Source organism: Cyprinodon variegatus, unplaced genomic scaffold, assembly GCF_000732505.1.
Source record: "Cyprinodon variegatus isolate N-32 unplaced genomic scaffold, C_variegatus-1.0 Scaffold17, whole genome shotgun sequence".
Taxonomy (NCBI): Eukaryota; Metazoa; Chordata; class Actinopteri; order Cyprinodontiformes; family Cyprinodontidae; genus Cyprinodon; species Cyprinodon variegatus.
In genome coordinates, this window is record NW_015150470.1 from 2220090 (window position 1) to 2227210 (window position 7121).

General features: G+C 37.7%; 1 protein-coding gene and 2 non-coding genes across 3 annotated transcripts in view; 1 reads left to right on the forward strand and 2 right to left on the reverse strand.

The window, feature by feature from the left end:
- The window catches only part of LOC107092295 (contactin-associated protein-like 4), a 199202-nt gene that overhangs the window by 123969 nt on the left and 68112 nt on the right, over window positions 1-7121 (forward strand). The window lies entirely within an intron of this gene.
- trnal-uaa lies at window positions 2540-2622 on the reverse strand. Its single transcript has one exon. It is a non-coding gene; the product is annotated as a tRNA-Leu (tRNA).
- On the reverse strand, window positions 6021-6103 carry trnal-uaa. The gene has a single exon. It is a non-coding gene; the product is annotated as a tRNA-Leu (tRNA).

The window sequence follows — 7121 nt, forward strand, 5'->3', positions numbered from 1 at the left end:
ACACGCAAATGACAATAAAAGTTGTCTAAGTCAAAAAATTGTGGGCAGCTCTAAAGCTCCTAGCGACAGCAACTGTAAATAGGGATGTCAGGATGTCCCTATGCTAAATGCATCGGCACTACGAAGCATACTGCTTCATTGTCCTAGCTCCTTTCTTACCACCAGTACAACGTAGATACAGCTACTAGTACTGGAAGTGCATCTACAACGTAGATTGTCATTACTGAATAGCAGAGTGTGTATGACGTCATCCGCGCACGTCGGCTACCAGTCATTCATCTTGTCCGCTGAACTGCTGCTAGTTTTACTCTCATGCCTGGAAGATGTCTAGTGCTACTACCACAGATGATCTCGATCTAGCCAAACGAATAGAAGGGGTAGAGCGTAGCCGCCTGTGGCCCGGGCTGCCTGTCACAACTCCAGTCCGGCGCGCGGATGACGTCATACACACTCCGCTTTGTTTTAAAAAAATATAAATATAAAAAATATAACTGCGGATGTTTGGAGGACAGTGATTCGCCTACATGTTATGAATACTGGCGTGCTATAAATGATAAATTATGAACAGTTTAGTTTGCGCCTTCAAGTCGTTGCCCATAGGAAGACGTTACTTGGATATTACAAAACCGAATATCTTCAGAACAGCTCCAAATGACACAAAACTAATATGGGTGAGTAGAACATGATGTAATAACGCAAAATCAAGGAGCCAATGTAAAAAAAAAAAACGGAATTCCCCTTTAACCGTTAGTTGATTACTTTCTTTATTGATGATTTAGCAATGATGTATACCACACTTTCATGATAAAAGAACAGAGAGGCTGGTATATTGATTTGTTGAAAGTCCAAACTTTGATTCATGTGCTTATTTAAATTTTTCCTTAGTTACTCTTATTGTTTTTGGGTTATAACTTTATATAATAGGTGAACCTTTAGCAGCTGTTTTGGATATTTTGGCTGAGCTGAAGCCTTGTGCTTTTTTTCAATCCATGATATAAACACATAAACAAAAGTATAAAAATTGAAAACAGAATTGATAAATCAACTAAAGCAGACGCTCATGCTAATGGCATTTCAATTAAAGGATAGAATATTATTGCCTGTAATTACTAAGCCAGAAATAACCACAGGCAGCCATGTTTATTTATTCAGTCCAATGAAAAATCCAAGATATTTTTACTATGCTCTATGTTGTGTTTATTTATTTATTTATTTATTTTTTTTTACTTTTTTTTCCATTGTTTGCCCACTTTCAAAAAGGTTGGTACAGTTATATCCATTTTAAAAATGTCAGATAATCCTTAAGGAACCTCTGCTCTTGGTTTTATGAATTGCTTCTTCCTCAAAGCTGTTTTTTTCTTGGGCCCTTAAGACCAAAAACTTAGGGAACAAAAAAGAAAAGAATGTCTCTGCTGTGATGTTGAGCCCAACACACAGATCATGTTGCTCACTGAAACAGAAAAAGAGAAATAAAATCACAGCTCTCCACACTCCCACACTGATTAAATTCAGGGTCCGTGAGATATGAAGTTATAAGGAAAATTGAGTTGCGGACCCACCTTCCATACGCTTGTCTGACCTCAGATCAAACTATTACATCTGTGTTTGTGTGTCGATGTCCAGACTAAAGGGCAAAGTAACCCCATGCAATAAGCAGAACGCAGGAGCAGCCACGCGTTTAATTGATCCGAGCGATCAGCCTGATGACAGGATTTGAACTGAATCAGCAGCTCTGTTCTTATTACAAAAGTTCTGACAGAGGTGTTCATTTTAGTTTCGTTGTTGAAGAGTTTAGGACCATGCAGACTCTTGTTAGCTTTTTTATTAAGATGCTGCTCCATCTTTAGCCTATCAGGTAAAAAAGTAACTGACTTATAATTTCTTTGGTAAATTACAAAAATTAAGGACTTTAAAGACCATCAGTTTTTCCTACAGTATCTTACAGGCTATAGAGACATTGTGATATCTCCATATTTTAGCCACTGCCCTATCGCTTATTGAGCTCATTCTCGTAAAATGTGATAAATACTCAATCTATAAAGCCTTGAACTCAACACTAATGATGACATTTTGAATAGAAAAAGCTTCCTGGAAGGGAAGCCAAACGTCTTCAAACTTGGAATCAAAGTCCAGTTTTTTTAACTTTTTTTTGGAAAGAAATACTCAGTCTACTCATGAATCCAAATACGCCACGCCATCATCGTCAAACCATTTCCGGTCTTCTTCTTCTTTCTGCAAAGAAGTAAGGCTCAACTGCAGACTTGTGTGATGTGAAAAAAGTGATCCCATTCATTTGCAATTTTGCAAAACTGCAATGGACATGGCACAAAAACCTTTTGTCAGTAAATGTGACTTATTTTAGTATATTGCAATGTTTCCATTCAGCTCCTTTGTTTTTGTAATTATAATTTGTAATTTAATGGTTTAACAAGATCAGTCACCGTTGGCCCCTTAAATTTCACTGAACAACCACCTTTGGGTTTCAATTTGTCAAATTTAAATGGAGTGACAACATGCAAAAGATGAGATAATGATGTACTACCAGGAGTGGGGTTTGAACCCACGAGGACATCTGTCCATTGGATCTTAAGTCCAACGCCTTAACCACTCGGCCATCCTGGTTCCAGAGATCATACATTCAACAATTCAAACCTTTCTCTCTAAGGTTGATCACATTGACTCATTAACTCAAATGCTATCCCTCACACTAAGCATGCTTGTAGGGACAGTGGAGAGAGGAACTCCCTTTTTAGAGGAAGAAACCTCCAGCAGAACCAAACGGCCATCTGCCGAGACCAACTTGGGTCCAAGGAAACAGAAGCAGGGATACAAAAAGCAATTGTAAAAGGTGGCCCCGTCCAGGAAACACACAGCCAGGCAGACGAGTTCTGAGCCAGCTCCTATGCAAGATGAAGAGGGCACACAGAAAACACAGGCCGATCTCGAACACATACAAACAAAGGTGCCGATGGCAGCAGCACAGCTGATATTTCTCTCCAGGATGGAGTCACAGCCAAACAGGAACAGACAAGGCAAAGCTAATATGAGAAAAAGCAGAGAGAGCATAATGTTGGAGAAGAACAGAGTACTGATCTAGGTGAGAGGCAAGCCGGTTGTTTCTTTGTGTCAGATTTAAGGACTCCTAACAGGAGTCCTTAAATAGGCCTCTTTGTGCTTATAACCAGTGTCTCCCAATTTTTTAGGGTGGCTAAAGTGTTAGTATGCAGAATGCAGCAAGGCATGTGCCACATCCTCCCAGAAACTGTTACCCTGATGTATTATATAAAAAAAAAAAAAACACATGCATACATCCATTCATTTTTCGTCACACTTATCCCTTCTGGGGTCGAGAGGGGTGCTTGTGCCTCTCTCCAACAGACAGACGTTGCTTTTAATTTACTTTTTGTTTACAAAAAGTAATTTAAGATATAATGGCCGTCATACTGCTATAAGTCTAATATCTCTGAATGAATTTGCTCCTAGAAATTTGCTAGAAAACATTTGATTCAATAGATGTCCACCTGTTAGACATAACAGATGTCATGCAGGGTGTTTGCTTAATGGTTGGCTATGTTTTTTTGTTAGTATTCTATTTCTTCATAACTTCCTGAGTAACTTTAAACAATAATTGTACTTTTATCGTGTGTGGTAACATGTTTTGAATGGAAATATGGGGCCATATTTATGATAATCATAAGAATTTTGTGTATATTATTATAGTTGTGTTTCACTTATGCAGTTATACAGAACTTTTTGCACTTGATATAAAAAATAGGATATGGCAGACTATTTATGTTTATCTCATTATCACACAAAGTATGGTCATAACAAGAGAGTCTGGCTGCAGACCTGCACGGTGAGGACCCTTTTTTATAGACCTGCACTGCAAGGTCTCCTCCTCCTGTCTCAGAAGTTTATTCGAAGCCTTTCAAAGTAAAAGGGAAGTAAAATAAAATGTTTAAGAAATGTTTAAAAGCTAGTATACTGAAATTATTTTATGTTCCAGCGTTTATTTTCTGGCTCTTCATAATAGAAATATGTTTGTCTATTTGTGTGTTTAAAAATAGATGTATTTTTCCCCTTTCTTTTAACTGTACAAAGTTAAAAAACACAAGAATATAACAAAATAACAAAATTAAATCAGTTCTTTTATCAAAACATCGCTTATGTGTGTTTACAAGTATTACTGTATATAGTCTTTATTTATCTTAGAATTGTTTGGTCTTTGTTCTTACCTTAACTGCTCGACCACATAGATTTGCCAAATGAGGGTGTTTGATTTCAAATTAACTTATCTTTGTGTACTCAGTGTGAATTACTGAATACCTATATACATGACCAAAATAGTCAATAAAATCTGGAGGGTTTTTCCCATGACACCAGAGAAAAAACTAGACACAAAACACACTTTCAAATGTTAATTTATTTTATTTTCTTGGTAGTGATTTTATTGTCGAAAGGGCAGATTATCCAACAATGTTTAACTTTTTGCGACATGTCAGCGAGAGTCACAATTGAAACATGATTCTATAAGAAACACATAATGTTGTAATAAGTAAAAGAAAATCACCCAAAAAGCATATGATAGAACACAGTGTTTTTGGTCTTAAAGTGGGGAAAGTTAGGGAAAAGGCACATTTAAGAGAGCACTCACCTCGCAAAAAAAATATTTCTTCTTCCTCTGCTACATGCTGTTCCTGAAGGCTTCGAATAAAACTTCTGGAATAAACTCCTGGTCCTGAAAGGACGCATGGTTCGCATGGTTTCCTCTTAGCTAATTTGTTTTTTGAATATCAATTTGTGCAACTTAGTGGATGAAGTAAGTCATCTACTGTGGTAGGAGCCCTTTAATCTTTATGCCCCATGCCCGAATAAGGTTACCAGGAATGGAGTTTGAACCGACGAGGAAGTATATCTATTGGATCTTATTTCCAACGCCTTAATCCTGGTCCTTTATGTACCCCCTCAGCCAGGTGTCCACACCTCACACATGACAACGTCAACATTCACAATCAGCAACACACCTACATCTAGGTATGAGGCAGGTTGATTGTTTCTTTGCATCTAATTTAAAGGGCACCTCAGACGAAAGGGCGCTTTGTGCTTAAAATCAGTATCTCCCAATTCTTGGGGTCGCTAAAAGTTTACTATGCAGGAATTGACAAAGCCACCTCGATGGATGTCAAAATGGACTCATATAAACCAAGCCACAACTATGAACATGCAATGTTTACTGTAATAATAATTTCAGATATTTTCATCAAAAAATTGTTTAGTTTTTTTATATTGCGTGTTTCCATTTAGCTCATTTGTTTCACGGAGGTAGAATTTGTGCGATTTAAGGGTTAAAGGATATCAGCTACTGTTGTGGTGGCCGTTTAGACTTTTATGAAATATACTACCTGCAAGGGGTGTTGAGCCTTAATTCCTTCCAAAAAGGGGAACAGTTTCTACAAGCTCCTATGAGATGGCATCGTATCCATTTGTTTACATTACAAATGTGTGCAAAGCTATGGTTGATATTCTGCTAACTCTGCAAATCTTTGCAATTGTGGTATTACTATTACATAAGAAGTACAATTACAATTGCAAATGAATACATTTGTTCACCTGGGGGTTCACTCTAGTGCTTATTGAGCTCCTTTAGGCCTACTAAATGTAAGAAATAGTCTCCTCATGAATCCAAATATGACACGCCATCATCGTCAAACAGCTTTGGTAGTTCTTCGTGTTTCTATAAGGACTTGTAGTGCAGACTTGAGTGATGTGATAAAAGTGCTTCTATTGCAGCTTTGTGAAATATTTTGCAAAACTGCAAAGGAAACAGTGCAAAAGGTTTTTATCAAAATATGTCTGTGTTTTCCAATTTACAGCTAATTTGTTTTCAGAACTTCAATTTGTGCAATTAGTGGTTACCCTATACTTACACCAATCTTTAATGCAATTAAGAGTCAGTAAAAACTGTCTGTGTTTTTACAAATTAAGTGGGGTACCACACGCTTTGTAAGGTAGCACTGCATTACCAGGAGTGGGGTTTGAACCCACGAGGACATGTGTCCATTGGATCTTAAGTCCAACGCCTTAACCACTCGGCCATCCTGGTTCCCTTAACCACTTTGTCAACACGAAAAAAGAAAAAACAAAGAAGTTTGGGTCAAAAGCTGGCTGGTTGATTCTTTGATTCTCTGAGGGAGATCTCTGAGGGGGGACTCTCTTCATTCGTTCAATAGCTTTAATTCGGCAAATAAATGTCTAAATGTTTGAATGCACGACATTTGTTCTCTGTTCTGCCTGCTGCTAGTATGTTCTTGTGCTAAATTAAAATAATCCCCTTCTTCTTTGATTTCCAATTTTGTCTTCCACCCCCTGCCAGGAAGGAAAAATCAACAGAAAAGCCACACCTTTGTTTAGGCCCCATGGTTCAAAGCGTGGGAAATAGGTATTAGAAAATATGGTAATAATGTTGCCTTCATATGATATCTTAATTATGGTAAATACCCAAAGCTGACATGAAAATTGCACATGAATTCCGCTCATGTCACAATTTCCACTGGAAAAGTGGGAAACTCTATAATACTCAAGGTGCAGTGATGAGGTAAACTTTAATCTTCAACATGCTTCATTTAGAGTTCTCTCCTTTTGCAGCCTACACATGTGTCACCATTCAAACTTGTGTCATTTTTGACATAACCCTTATAGTTTGCTTTTATGAGTTGCTTGCTGGAGTCACTACATGCATTCGCTTCCAATCAATTTCTCTTTTCTTCCATAGAAGCCTCAGCCACTCGGCCACCCTGGTCATGCTTTTGTCATATGAGCCATATGTCTCAAGCACAGATCATATCATCTTGCAAACATTTCAATTCAGTTCAACAATTAACACCAAACAACAGAGAACTGATATAGTTAAGAAACTGGCTGGTTGTTTCTTTGCATCTAATTTAAAGGGCTCCTCAGACGAAAGGGCGCTTTGTGCTTAAAATCAGTATCTCCCAATTTTTGAGGTTGCTAAAGGGTTACTATGCAGAATTCACAACGCCTCCTTTATTGGTGTTAAAATGGACTCATATAAACCGAGCCACAACTACGACATGTAATCTTTCCTGTGATAATAATTTCAA